This window comes from Neltuma alba, unplaced genomic scaffold (assembly GCF_004799145.2).
Source record: "Neltuma alba isolate B1F8T4 unplaced genomic scaffold, ASM479914v2 tig00010932_pilon, whole genome shotgun sequence".
NCBI lineage: Eukaryota > Viridiplantae > Streptophyta > Magnoliopsida > Fabales > Fabaceae > Neltuma > Neltuma alba.
The window spans coordinates 1-15,332 of record NW_021635707.1 but is presented as its reverse complement, the minus strand read 5'-3'; the positions used below and the strand labels follow the sequence as shown (position 1 = coordinate 15,332).

Below are 15,332 nucleotides of genomic sequence, written 5' to 3'. Positions count from 1 at the left end.
ACCTAATTACCCGAATTCGACAATTTATAAATTAATTATTCCGATGACGAAAAAATTATTATCCGGTTTAAAGACATGCTACGAAATTTTATAATAGTTATTCTGAGAATTAAAAGGAGTTGTTACTCAACTTATTTAAAACTTTAACCTTTTTTAAACTCAATACCATACAGTTAAATATTTCATAATAAATCTTTAAATTAAAATATTAAATTTAAAATGAACAAAATTCACGAGGGGAACAAATAAAAATAAAGGAGATCTGCAAAAAAACTTATGAATATGTAAATAAAGTAAAAACATTATAACGCAATAAAGGCCCGGCGGTACCCGTTCTGTAGTAGTACAACTATTTGTTATTAATTTTTAATAATTAAAATTAAAAGTTATAATTAATTTGAGTAAGTGGTCCGAAATTTTCGTTTTTATTTATTTATTTTTGACTAAATTCTCATTTCGTTTCTCACCTCTCTCTCTGACCGGCGATCGGCTGAAGCTCCTAAGTCCTATCCATCGCCGCCGCCACATAGCCCCGAACTCGGATCGGACCCACTTCCCAACCCGAATCTGGGAACCTGCACCTCCCACTTTCTCCTTATCTTGTCTGTACCAACGCCCCTTGCCTTGAACTTTATCATTTATTTAGCACACTTCACTTTGTGCTTACAAATCGATTTGCGTTTCCACGGTTTCAGTGCCTTGAGAATTCGCAGTTTGCTATCTGTTCAGTTTTGCTTCAGCTGGGATCCCAAGTACATGTGCCGATCTAGGTCTTCAATCCCCATTTCCTGCCCCAATCTGTGAGTTTTCTTTTTCTTTAATTTCTGTAACAGAATATTTTTATACAATCCGGTTTTTTTAATAAAAATAAATGCATTCTGGTGGTGAAACTTTGAGGACTCTTGTGCGAAAATCTAGGTTTCGATCAGTTTTTGTTTAATTGGTTGCCGATTGCCGATTGCCGATTGAAAGTTTGGTAATTTTCCGCTTTTGGAGGGTGTCAAGGGATTAGATGGTTGCTTTGGTTTCTGGAAATTTTCACTGACGTGGGCAGTTTGATTTTTCAAAAAAGTAATTTTTTTTGGTTTTTTGAAATAAAGTGAAAAAAAATTATACAAAAAAGGAAGGCAAGGAAACAATGGCAAATTTGTTTCCCAGGGTGAAGTGAGGTGCTCTCTCATCCTTTTTGCAATGGCAAATTTGTAATAATTTGTCATTTTCAGGGTAGTCTCTCTCGCGCCTCATTCCCAGATCTCCCTCGCCGCAATCTTTCTGGGCACTGGGCAGATCTCTCTCGCCTCGCGTTTCCCTCACACACTCACTGCTCGTGGGTCCTGGGCGTCGCCCTTCTCTTGCTACTCTCAGGTGCTTGGCGCTCTCACTCACTCTCAGCTTTGTCTTCTTCGTCTTTGGTGAGGTAGTCTTTCTTTATTTCCCGCTCAACCTTCGTCTTCCTCTACGGCTACCCCTTTTATCTCTCAGGCTTCGATCTTTCTCAGCTATTGTTAGTTATTTTCTGCTGTTTGAAAACCTGCATCTTCACTTCTCGAGGTGAAGCCACTGTACGTAGTTGCATCTATTCTGCATTTTCTTCGATGCTTGGGAACAATTCTGCGGGAAATAGTTCTTGGTTTATGAGCATCAAAGTGTTTTATTTATGATATTTCTGCGACCTTTTGTGGGATCAATTCAGTCGCAAGATTTGCTGCTAGTGCATATTTTCCTGTTTTATTTGAGTTGACGGTTTTCCCTCTTTCAAAATAAAATTTTGAATTTATGCTGGGATTTGAGTATTTGTTGAGAGTATTACGTATTGTTGCTTGTGAACGTCAAATGAAAATTTTGTTAGCCTCCAAACTCAAACTATTGTTTCTTTACTAAAAATTTTAGCAGACATAAAGTCCAGATGCGAGGATGGAAGCCCTGTGACAGATAATTATGCTGGGCTGGTCATAGCTTTTGCTAAAAGAGTGGAATTCTGAAGTTCCCTGGGTTCCTACATGGAAGCAAGCAAAGAGGAGGCGCTTCAGGCAATAGAGGTTGCTGAGAAGCGATTTGCTCAGAGAGACTTTGCAGGTGCCAAAAGTTATGCATTAAAGGCAAAAACAATATGTCCTGAATTGGAGGGAATACCTCAAATGGTGGCTACATTTCAAGTTTATGTAGCTTCTGAGGCAAAATATAATGGCGAAGTAGATTATTATTCAATTCTTGGAATAAAACCTTCAGCAGATAAAGAGACCGTTAGGAAACAGTATAGGAAGCTGGCTGGGTTGCTTCACCCGGATAAGAACAAATGTGTGGGAGCTGACGGGGCCTTTAAGCTGGTATCTGAAGCATGGACTTGGCTATCAGATAGTGCCAAGCGAAGTTCTTATGATCTCAAGAGAAATACACAAACGGCTGCTGGGGTCAATCAGACGAATTTGTCATCAGTCCATTCTGCAGGAACTACAGGTTATAACAAATGTTTCAATTTATCAACTTCTCATGGTCGGCATGATACTTTCTGGACCATTTGCACTTCATGTAATGTCCAGTATGAGTACTTGCGTAAGTATGTGAATAAGAGACTTTCATGTAAAAACTGTCGGGGAACTTTCATTGCTGTTGAAACCGGGGCAGCCCCAGGAAACGGTTCTTTCCCTTACACTCCTTGGTCATATGTGCCGGGCAATGGGTATGGAGGTCATTCATTTGATAATGTCACGTATGTGCCTACCAATACCAGCTATTTCAATGGCAATGGTATCAGTGGATATCATTCTCCACATGGATATGAGTATGTTTCAAATGTTTCATTTCAGTGGATCCTGGTGGACATGTCAATGGAAATGGTTCAACTCCCCTATCTTCTGATTCTGTTTGTAAGGTCAATGGAAACAGGAAGAGAGGAAGACCAAGAATCAAACCAACAGTTGATCCGAGGCATCAATCAGCAGAGACTGTGCAAAATGTAAATTCAGATGTATCATTCCACTGTAACGAACCTCAGGAAATTAAGCCCACTAGACCTGACAAAAAAAGGAAAATTGTTGTGGCAGCCAGTTTCCGAAATGGCTGTGAACAAAAGGAATTGAAATCAGCTTCTGAATCAAGATTAGCTGATGGGAATGAACGCATTGTACATGACCAGAAAGTTTCCTGTGCAAATGAAGTCCAAACTAAGCAGTATTCCATGGCACCAGCATTTGATGCGAGAAAATTACTGATTGAGAAGGCCAAGGCGGATATTCAGAAGAAACTGGAAGAGATGAAACTGGCATCTGACGCTGCTGCTGTTGGGGAGAAAGCAAAATCTCTAGCAGAAGCTGGTCAAGTCAATAGAGAGGAATATAAAAGAGCATGTCTAAGTGTTTCTGACCATCAATTAGAGCATAGGAAAACTGCTTCCGTCACAATAACTGTCCCGGATTCTGACTTTCATGACTTTGATAAAGACAGGTCAGAGCAGTGCTTTAAGCCAAAGCAAATCTGGGCTTTATATGATGAGGAAGATGGCATGCCTCGTTTATATTGTCTAATCCGTGAGGTCATCTCTGTGAATCCATTTAAGATTCATATTAGTTATTTGAACTCAAAGACTGATAGTGAGTTTGGCCCAGTGAACTGGATGGATTCTGGTTTTACGAAATCTTGTGGAAATTTCAGGGCATACAATTCTGATGTTGTTGACCAGGTAAATGTTTTCTCTCATCTTCTAGCACGGGAGAAGGCTGGTCGAGGTGGTTGTATTCGGATTTATCCGAGATGTGGAGATATTTGGGCTGTCTATCGAAACTGGTCTCCAGACTGGAATAGAGCGACTCCAGATGAAGTGAGGCATCAGTATGAAATGGTGGAGGTTCTTGATGATTACTCTGAGGAGCTTGGTGTTTGTGTTAGTCCCCTTATAAAGCTGGATGGATTTAAAACAGTGTATCAAGCAAATTCAGACAAAAAGGCTATAAGATGGATACCGAGGAGAGAAATGCTACGCTTTTCACACCAAGTGCCTTCTTGGTTGCTGAAGGGAGAGACAAGCAACTTGCCAGAAAGGTGTTGGGACCTTGATCCAGCTGCAACTCCTGATGAACTTCTTCATGCTGTTACAATCGCGAATGCTTCATAGGCAACAATGAAACACTTATTTGGTTTCTAATTAAGAATTTTTCAACACTATTCTAGATTTAACTGTACACTATGCCACGCTTGGCCAGAGAACATGAGAATTAACCACTTATGTCTTTTATTTGGGGGTGGAATTCTACTTTTTCGATGTGTATAGGCTCCCAAATCTAGGATTTCTTGTTCACTAAGGTTTGCTTCTTGCCCCCATAGGAGCCAGGTAACTCTTGTAAGAATTCAGGACAGATTGGATCTGCCTGACAGCAGCTGTAGCTCTGGCCAGGATTGACTGGCAAAGAATTAAAACTTTAAAGGCTGCAAGCCTTGCTAAAATTTTAATCGCAATTCACTTTCACTCTGCATTCATTAGTTTTAAAACTTTTACTTATTCTTCTCGCCTGACGTCTCATGAATTCTACACTTTTTTCAACCGTTGGAGGATGTAGGCAAAAACTGGAGTTATTTGACTTGTGATATTGTGTATCATTAAACAGCATATTTGAGAAGGGAAGCTTATTATTCTGGAATGCTTTTATGATCTAGATATATTGGTTAAATTGTTCATTGCTTTTATTGAATGGAAATGACGCAAAAGTATTAATGACACAATTGATATTAATGAATTCAAAACTTTGGGATTTGTACCGATTTCACAGTAAAGAGGAAGGAGGCCATAGACCAACTCCTTGTCCCCATTCCCAGGAGGGCATTTATTCCTATTGAGGTAGAGGGCAAAGTTGTACATTCAAGATGCATAACCCTGGGTGTTGTGATTTCTGTTCACCTATTACTAATGCAGATGGCGTTCATGCTCTTCCTCCTGCATAGATCTTTTTAACATTGTGGGTCTTGTCACAGTGGGTTTACATTCCATCGCCTGAGTCCTTTTCACAGATTTCAACCTCTCCCTAAAGAACATAACAGGTAATTTCAACTTCACTTGCTTCAATGTCTAAGCTTCATTCCAGTTTTGTTCCGTTACCGATTTGATGGAGCAAATGTTGCTCTCTGCCTCTTGAAGCCCCTTCAAAGCGATGAACGCAGTTCCCTTGTGTTGGAATTCTATAAATCTGTTTATTTCTGACATGCAGATGCTTCACTATCTTTCATGGTACCTAGGAAATCAATGCATCAGATGGGCTTGGCTTACATCCTCACCTGGTCTTGGAAGATCTTGTCTCCAGCTACATAAACCCATCCATTGCAGATATTAAGATCGGTTCCAGGACATGGTATCCACAATTCTAATGACTTCATCCTGAAGGGCATGAAAAAAGATCTAGGAATCTCTTGTTGGGTTTCAGGGTATCACTCTGGATTCTGGAAGCCTGAGAGGAAGCTTCTGCATAATCTATCTACAGAGGATGTCAAATTGGTTTTGAATAAGTTTGTTTCTTCCAATATACCTGCAAATCATGGTGCACGAGCTGATTGCATTTTTGTGTCGGGTTTATGGTGGTTCTTTTGGAATTTTAGCACAGTTCTTGGGGCTCAAGGCATGGTTTGAGTTTCAAACCATTTTCCGTTCTTGGAGCTCAAGCATGGTTTGAGGTTCAAACCATTTTCCGTTTCTATTGTTCTTAAGGAATCTGTTCTAAATGGAAAGAGTTCAGGTGCTGCCATCAAACTTGTTGATCTTGCCCGTGTTGAAGGGGCTTGCTCTTTAATAATGTTCATCTGAGATATGGTAGCCTCTTCAATTGAGAAGAGAATTTCTAATGGTAACGACACCAGAAGTGACAATTTCAGATGGGTCTTTTTTCTCTGTGAAAAGTTTGCCTTCATCACTGCTCCAGGGAGGATCGAAGAATCTAAGCTTAATTGTTGATATCAATTCCAAAGAAAATATGCCCTCTTTTGCATCATCTGTCCTTCAAATTGCTTTTTCCTTTAACTTCTGAATATTAGTGGTGTCACTGGCATCGTGGCTGTTTGCGAAATTTGAGTAGATTCATGAGGAGCAGCCTCAGAAGCCTCCACGGAAAATATAACTGTGCAGCAAGCTAGTCAGGCTAAAGAAGGTAGACATCCACACACACGTTACTGTTATTACAGGCACTCGGGTGTGGGCAGTGCTTTCAACATCATTCATGGAAGAAACTCAAATGAATTTGCACAAAAGATTGGACTTTTGCTGCAATAAAGTTATTATAAGTTGATTCATATTTGACTGTAGTAAACATTACCTATCTTGAAGAAATCTTGTTTCCCAAAATACGTAGTTTGTCTTATTTATGATCATTTGCTTATGAAGTGATAGTCTAGTATTCATATCTGTTGTTCAGATATCATGGATTTAACTGTTGGCTGGAATGTGTTAATGATTCTATCTCTTCATATTTTGATTGTGTTTGGTGGGGTTCCCCCCCCCCCCCTTTCCCCATTCCACTATAGATTTTTGTTTGTTTTTCATAATATATGGATTTTACAACGCATGTTTTGGAATACTATATTTTGAACTTTCCACTGTTCTATTGGTTGAGTTTTTTCTTTATGAAATTTGAAAGGAGAACTTTTGGTGTCTCTAGTATTTATGGTTGATTTGCCTTTTGAACGATGTCTGGATGAAATTTTCCTTCAGCATATTTTCATTTTGCTGGTTATTTCTGTAGAAAAACGAACTCCTGGAAGCCATGAAAAGGCAAGACTTCGGTTTGCTCATGCTAAAACTGTTGTTCCTTTCTCTTGCTTGCTTGGTCTTTTCCTTGAAGGATCTGGTGAGGATTTTACAGTGATAACAGGAATAAATGAAACTTAAATCATGGATCATTTTATTTTGGAATTGCCACTTGCGATGTGTTTATACTCATTGTCACTTTGGCTTTTTGCAGAATTTGGACAGATTCAGAAGGAGCAACCTTTACAGCCCCCCCCGTAAGCCTCCGCAGAAAAGAAAATGGCGGGGGAGCACTGTGGTGCCTTTTGCTGGTAACATGTTAATCCTTTATAGGTGTCCAGCAACAGAGAAATCCACCAGCAGTTACTTTGTTCGAGTGCTGCACAATGAACATCCCATTCCAATGCCGGTAAGCTTTTGGGATTGATGTGATGGCACGCAAGTTTAAATTGAATCTTAGCTACTGTTTAGACTTTTTATAATTTTTACTCTGTTCAGTGGTTTTAGGACTTCAATGTTGGTGTATGAAATCCTATTTAAACTTAGCATTGTTAATTTTGTTGCCATGTGTGATTTTTTCCTTGTGCAGGCTTGTCACGGTTCTGATTTCTGTCCATTTGAAATATTCAAGGTAGTTGAATAATCTGCTCTAATGCTTCAGATCATCCGTGCTGTACTTTAGCTGTGGAATCCTTCTATTGCAGTATTCTGATTTTGTGTTCTCTTGCGCAGGAAAAAGTAGTCACGCCTCATAAGAAGCATGCGTATGATACAATCTGTAGTGGGGAGGTTGAGCACACAGGCGACGAGTTTTCTCAAATGTCTCTCTCACAGGGAAAAGGGGATAATACCCGAAAAGATGAATGCTAGACTGTTTACGGGGAAAAAAGAACCATAATTTTCTTTCTATCTCTTTTCCTTGGTGCCATTTTACAAATTTTCAGCGTGGGATATGGCGACTTGAAGAAAGATTATGCTGCCTGCAGATTAACCTTTGTTATCATGATATTGCTGCTTGATTTCACCTAATGTGTAGAGAATTCAGAGCTGCAAACACGTTGGTTGTGCTTTAGTTTAGTTTGTTCAAGGATTTTGCTGATTCCACCATAAAGGTTTGTAGCTAAATGTTTTATTTTCATCTGTTCCTTGAGCTTCAATTTTGTCATCATAGAATAGAGAGATACTTGATCAGCCAACTTCGTTTCGTGACTTGCATTGTAATAGTCCTATTTATGTTTTGCCCTGGTTTCTGTAGAAAAATTATATATAGGGTGTATGAAAATATGCTTAGAAAAGCATGGTGATTACCTAGGAATCCTAGGGAGTTGGGACAAGCGGGAATTTTGAGCATGCCAGTGCTTGTGTTGACTTGACACGTCACATCACATGTCCACGTGGCCCAATTTTTGTCAGTTTCTTAATTTTGTTGGGCTTTCAATTTTGGGGCTAGCCCACCTCGATCCAAATGACGTGGACAGGATCCGGCCAGATGGACCACTGAGCTATGGGACAAGTCACTTCACTAGGGTTCATAAAGGTTGTTCTGCTTCAATTCGAGAGAGTCAATTTCTAGGTAGGTTAGATTTTAAAAGGGGGCGTGAGTTTCTAATTAATGTTGTGATTAAAGATGATGTCAGTCACAAGGATATGTCACTATGTACAGGGAAGAAATTGCGGAGACGGCAAACATAGTTTCAAGTCAGCATCTTGAGATGGGACCATAGTCGTTTTATTTAATTAATTTATACACTCCTCTGTTTTTGAATCTTGATTTCAATTTTCAAATTAAATATCCCTGTCATGTTCAATATATACAATAAATTTGTTAGGGACAAATTCAAAGTCAAAATAGACTGTATATAAAATTTGTTAAAATATTACTCTTTTTTTATTTGTTAGATTCTTTGAACAATTAAAATTATGTTGCGTGGTTGTAACGAGAATGAAAATGATGGATAGATTAATCATATGCCCCGACAGAGACGGTAGAAATATTTAATAAGAGGGGCGGAACGCCAGGTAAGTATAAATATACAGAAACGTTCTGATCTTCTTTCATCGACCTTGTAGTCACACAAGTTTAATTAATAGAAATTCAATTATATTTTAATTTATTGTATATGAACATGGTTGTTGTATATTTTGGTGAAAAATACCTAATTTTAATTCTATATATATATGTACATGAATAGGGGAAACTTTTGTGTGTTGAATTATTTGTTTTTATTATCAAGTTATGTGTAATACTCCTTCGGTCCTTAATATAAGACATTTAACTAATTTGATTAATCATATGCCCCGACAGAGACGGTAGAAATATTTAAGAGGGGCGCAACACTAAGTATAAATATACAGAAACGTTGTGATCTTCTTTCATCGACCTTGTAGTCACACAAGTTTAATTAATAAAAATTCAATATATTTTAATTTATTATATGAGCATGGTTGTTGTATATTTTGGTGAAAAATACCTAATTTTAATTCTATATATGTGTATATGAATAGGGGAAACTTTTGTGTTGAATTATTTGTTTTTATTCTCAAGTTATTTGTAATACTCCTCCGGTTCTTAATATAAGATATATTTAACTAATTTGATTAGATTAAGGAAGTTAGGTAAGTAGTTAATTATAAGAAATATGACATGTTTTTTCTAAAATATATGACCATCTTTCTTAATATCTTTACTTCCTCACATACTTAATTATGGTTGAGGGAGTATCCATAGGGTAATTTAAGAAAAAATGATAAATATGAGAAATAGATTTTGTATTTAGAATAAAATTAACTTAATAATTAGGTTTTATATTAAAAACAGGAAAAGTATATAACTAAATGTTTTCATAACTTTGCATCAATTCCTTAATAACATACCAAATAAAATCAAGTAAGTATCATTCGATTACATTTTATTTTCTATCACATTCTTATGAACCAAAGACTCTTCATTACACACAATACCCCAGAAAGTTGCCTCTCCCTCCATTTGTCCTTGGCACCCCGCCTTCATGTGTGCCAAATATGGCGAAAAAGAATATGAGTAAATATTGAACAGTGAAATTCCACTCCTTCGCGCAACATACCATTATTTATTCATAATCACAAAACAGTGACCAAACCATTACCCAAATTTCTAACAACATTAACATCAACAACCACCCAACCCTCCCCCTAACTCCAACCCTCCCACTTAACTATGCACATATTGTTCAAAATGTTCTACCTAATTACCTGAATTCGATAATTTATACATTAATTATTCCACTGACAAAAAAATTATTATCCGAAATTTTATAGTAATTATTCTGAGAATTAAAAGGAGTTGTTACTCAACTTATTTAAAACTTTTACCTTTTTTAAACTCAATACTATTACAGTGTTTTTAAATAAAGTTCTCAGCAAGTTAAATATTTCATCACAAATCTTTAAATTAAAATATTAAATTTAAAATCAACAAAATTCAAAATAAAGGAGATCTTCCAAAATACTTGTGAATATGTAAATAAAGTAAAAACATTATGACGCAATAAAGGCCCAGCTGTGCCCGTTCTGTTGTACAACTGTTTGTTATTAATTTTTAATAATTAAGAGCTATTAATTAATTTGAGTAAATGCAATAAATAACCCCATTTTATTTATTTATTTTTGACTAAATTCTGATTTCGTTTCTCAACTTTCACTCCGATCGGCGATCGGCTGAAGCTCCTGAGTCCTATCCATCGCCGCCGCCACATCTCCCCGAACTCGGATCGGATCCACTTCCCAACCCGAATCTGGGAACCTGCACCTCCCCACTTTCTCCTTTTCCTTTCTGTACCAACGCCCCTTGCCTTGAACTTTATCATTTATTTAGCACACTTCACTTTGTCCTTACAAATCGATTTGCGTTTCCACGTTTTCAGTGTCGTGAGAATTCGCAGTTTGCTCTCTGTTCAATTTTGCTTCAGCTGGGATCCCAAGTACATGTGCCGATCTAGGTCTTCAATCCCCATTTCCTGCCCCATCTCTGTGAGTTTTCTTTTTTCTTTTTCTTTAATTTCTGTAACAGAATATTTTTATACAATCCGGTTTTTTTTAATAAAAATAAATGCATTCTGGGTGTAAAATTTTGAGGACTCTTGTGTGAAAATCTAGGTTTCGATCGGTGGTTGCCGATTAAAAGTTTGGTAATGTCCCACTTTTGGAGGGTTTCAAGGCATTAGATGGTTGCTTTGTTTTCTGGAAATGTTCATTGATGTTGGTAGTTTGATTTTTCGAAAAAATAATTTTTTAGTTCTTTGAAATAAAAGTGAAAAAAAAATATATGGATGAATATTTTGTATTTAACTGTACTGTTGATTTCCGAAACCTTTTTCTTCCAAAAAGAAAAGCTCATCCTTGTTTCCTTGCCTTTTTTTTCCAGGGTGAAGTTAGGTGCTCTGTGTTCTTTTTTGAAATGGCAAATTTGTAATAATCTGTCATTTTCAGGGTAGTCTCTCTCGCGCCTCATTCCCTGATCTCCGTCGCCGCAATCTTTCTGGGCACAGGGCAGATCTCTCTCGCCTCGCGCCTCCCTCACACACTCACTGCTCGTGGGTCCTGGGCGTCGCCGTTCTCTTACTATTCTCAGGTGCTTGGCGCTCTCACTCACTCTCGGCTTTGTCTTCTTCGTCTTTGGTGAGGTAGTCTTTCTTTATTTCACGCTCAACCTTCGTCTTCCTCTACGGCTACCCCTGTTATCTCTCAAGCTTTGATCTTTCTCAGTTATTGTTAGTTATTTTGTTATTTTCTGCTGTTTGAAAACCTGCATCTTCACTTCTCGAGGAGAAGCCACTGTATGTAGTTGCATCTATTCTGCATTTTCTTCGATGCTTGGGAACAATTCTGCGGGAAATAGTTCTTGCCTTATGAGCATCAAAGTGTTTTATTTATGAAATTTCTGCGACCTTTTGTGGGATCAATTCAGTAGCAAGATTTGCTGCTAATGCATATTTTCCTGTTTTATTTGAGTTGACGGTTTTCCCCCCTTCAAAATAAAATTTTGAATTTATGCTGGAATTTGAGTATTTGTTGAGAGTATTACGTATTGTTGCTCGTGGATGTCAAATGAAAATTTTCTTAGCCTCCAAACTAAAAACTATTCTTTCTTTACTAAAAATTTTAGCAGACAGAGTCCAGATGCGACGATGGAAGCCTTGTGACGGATCATTATGCTGGGCTGGTCATAGCTTTTGCTAAAAGAGTGGAATTCTGAAGAGCCCCAGGTTCCTACATGGAAGCAAGCAAAGAGGAGGCGCTTAAAGCAATAGAGGTTGCCGAGAAGCGATTTGCTCAGAGAGACTTTGCAGGTGCCAAAAGCTATGCATTAAAGGCAAAAACAATGTGTCCTGAATTGGAGGGAATACCTCAAATGGTGGCTACATTTCAAGTTTATGTAGCTTCTGAGGCAAAATATAATGGCGAAGTAGATTATTATTCAATTCTTGGAATAAAACCTTCAGCAGATAAAGAGACCGTTAGGAAACAGTATAGGAAGCTGGCTGTGTTGCTTCACCCGGATAAGAACAAATGTGTGGGAGCTGACGGGGCCTTTAAGCTGGTATCCGAAGCTTGGACTTGGCTATCAGATGGTGCCATGCGAAGTTCTTATGATCGCAAGAGAAATACACAAACGGCTGCTGGGGTCAATCAGACGAATTTGTCATCAGTCCATTCTGCAGGAACTACAGGTTATAACAAGTGTTTCAATTTACCAACTTCTCATGGTCGGCATGATACTTTCTGGACCATTTGCACTTCATGTAATGTCCAGTATGAGTACTTGCGTAAGTATGTTAATAAGAGACTTTCATGTAAAAACTGTCGGGGAACTTTTGTTGCTGTTGAAACCGGGGCAGCCCCAGCAAATGGTTCTTTCCCTTATACTCCTTGGTCATATGTGCCGGGCAATGGGTATGGAGGTCATTCATTTGATAATGTCACCTATGTGCCTACCAGTACTACCTATTTCAATGGCAATGGTATCACTGGATATCATTCTCCACATGGATATGAGTATGTTTCAAATGTTTCATTTCAGTGGAGTCCTGGTGGACATGTCAATGGAAATGGTTCGACTCCCCTATCTTCTGATTCTGTTTGTAAGGTCAATGGAAATAGGAAGAGAGGAAGACCAAGAATCAAACCACCAGTTGATCAGAGGCATCAATTAGCAGAGACTGTGCACAATGTAAATTCAGATGTATCATTCCACTGTAACGAACCTCAGGAAATTAAGCCCACTAGACCTGACAAAAAAAGGAAAATTGTTGTTGCAGCCAGTTTCCGAAATGCCTGTGAACAAAAGGAATTGAAATCGGCTTCTGAATCAAGATTAGCTGATGGGAATGAAAGCATTGTACATGACCAGAAAGTTTCCTGTGCAAATGAAGTCCAAACTAAGCAGTATTCCGTGGCACCAGCATTTGATGCGAGAAAATTACTGATTGAGAAGGCCAAGGCGGATATTCAGAAGAAACTGGAGGAGATGAAACTGGCATCTGATGCTGCCGCTGTTGGGGAGAAAGCAAAATCTCTAGCAGAAGCTGGTCAAGTCAATAGAGAGGAATATAAAAGAGCATGTCTAAGTGTTTCTGACCATCAATTAGAGCATAGGAAAACTGCTTCCGTCACAATCACTGTCCCGGATTCTGACTTTCATGACTTTGATAAAGACAGGTCAGAGCAGTGCTTTAGGCCAAAGCAAATATGGGCTTTATATGATGAGGAAGATGGCATGCCTCGTTTATATTGTCTAATCCGTGAGGTCATCTCTGTGAATCCATTTAAGATTCATATTAGTTATTTGAACTCAAAGACTGATAGTGAGTTTGGCCCAGTGAACTGGATGGATTCTGGTTTACGAAATCTTGTGGAAATTTCAGGGCATTCAATTCTGATGTTGTTGACCAGGTAAATGTTTTCTCTCATCTTCTAGCACGGGAGAAGGCTGGTCGAGGTGGTTGTATTCGGATTTATCCGAGATGTGGAGATATTGGGCTGTTTATCGAAACTGGTCTCCCGACTGGAATAGAGCGACTCCAGATGAAGTGAGGCATCAGTATGAAATGGTGGAGGTCTTGATGATTACTCTGAGGAGCTTGGTGTTTGTGTTAGTCCCCTTATAAAGCTGGATGGATTTAAAACAGTGTATCAAACAAATTCTGACAAAAAGGCAATTAGATGGATACCGAGAAGAGAAATGCTACGCTTTTCACACCAAGTGCCTTCTTGGTGCTGAAGGGAGAGACAAGCAACTTGCCAGAAAGGTGTTGGGACCTTGATCCAGCTGCAACCTGATGAACTTCTTCATGCTGCTACAATCGCGAATGCTTCATAGGCAACAATGAAACACTTGTGTTGGTTTCTAATTAGAATTTTTCGACACTATTCTAGATTTAACTGTACACTATGCCACGCTTGGCTAGAGAACATGAGATAACCACTTATGTTTTTTTATTGGGGGTGGAATTCTACTTTTTCGATGTGTATAGGTTCCCAAATCTAGGATTTCTTGTTCACTAAGGTTTGTTTCTTGCCCCCATAGGAGCCATGTAACTCTTGTAAGAATTCAGGACAGATTGGATCTGCCTGACAGTAGCTGTAGTTCTGGCCAGGATTGACTGGCAAAGAATTAAAACTTTAAAGGCTGCAAGCCTTGCTAAATCCTAGTTGCAATTCACTTCCACTTTGCATTCATGTTTTAAATTTTACTTGTTTTTCTCTTCTGACGCCTCATTAATTCTACAACTTTTCAACAGTTGGAGGATGTAGGCAAAAACTGGAGTTATTTGACTTGTGATATTGTATATCATTGGAAAACAGCATATTTGAGAAGGGAAGCTTATTACTCTGGAATGCTATTATGATCTAGATATATAGGTTAAATTGGTCAATGCTTTTATTGAATGGAAGTGACGCAAAAGTATTAATGACACAATTGATATTAATGGATTCAAAACTTTGGGATTTTTACCTGTTTGACGGTAAAGAGGAAGGAGGCCACAGATCAACTCCTTGTCCCTTTCCCAAGAGGACATTTATTCATATTGAGCTAGAGGGCAAAGTTGTACATTCAAGAAGATGCATTACCCCGGGTGTTGTGATTTCTGTTCACTTTGCTAATGCAGATGGCGTTCATGCTCTTCTCCTGCATAGATCTTTTTAACATTGTGGGTCTTGTCACAGTGGGTTTACATTCCATCGCCTGAATCCTTTCACGGACTTCAAAACCTCCCTAAAGAACATAACAGGTAATTTCAATTCACTTGCTTCAATGTCTAAGCTGCATTCCAGTTTTGTTCCGTTATCAATTTGATGGAGCAAATGTTGCTCTCTGCTCTTGAAGCCCTTCAAAGTGATAAACGCAGTTCCCTTGTGTGGAATTCTAAAATCTGTTTATTTCTGACATGCAGATGCCCACTATCTTTCATGGTACACTAGAAATCAATGCATCAGATGGGCTTGGCTTACATCCTCACTGGTCTTGGAAGATCTTGTCTCCAGCTACATAAACCATCCATTGCAGATATTAAGATTGGTTCCAGGACATGGTATCCAAATTCTAATGACTTCATCCTGAAGGGCATGA

General features: G+C 38.4%; 2 pseudogenes; both read left to right on the top strand.

Annotated features, from left to right (window-relative positions):
• Window positions 1–459: 459 nt before the first annotated feature.
• LOC114760118 (uncharacterized) lies at window positions 460–7,920 on the top strand (annotated as a pseudogene).
• A 2,489-nt stretch (window positions 7,921–10,409) lies between these two features.
• Window positions 10,410–14,081, top strand: LOC114760115 (uncharacterized; annotated as a pseudogene).
• The last annotated feature ends 1,251 nt before the right edge of the window (window positions 14,082–15,332 follow it).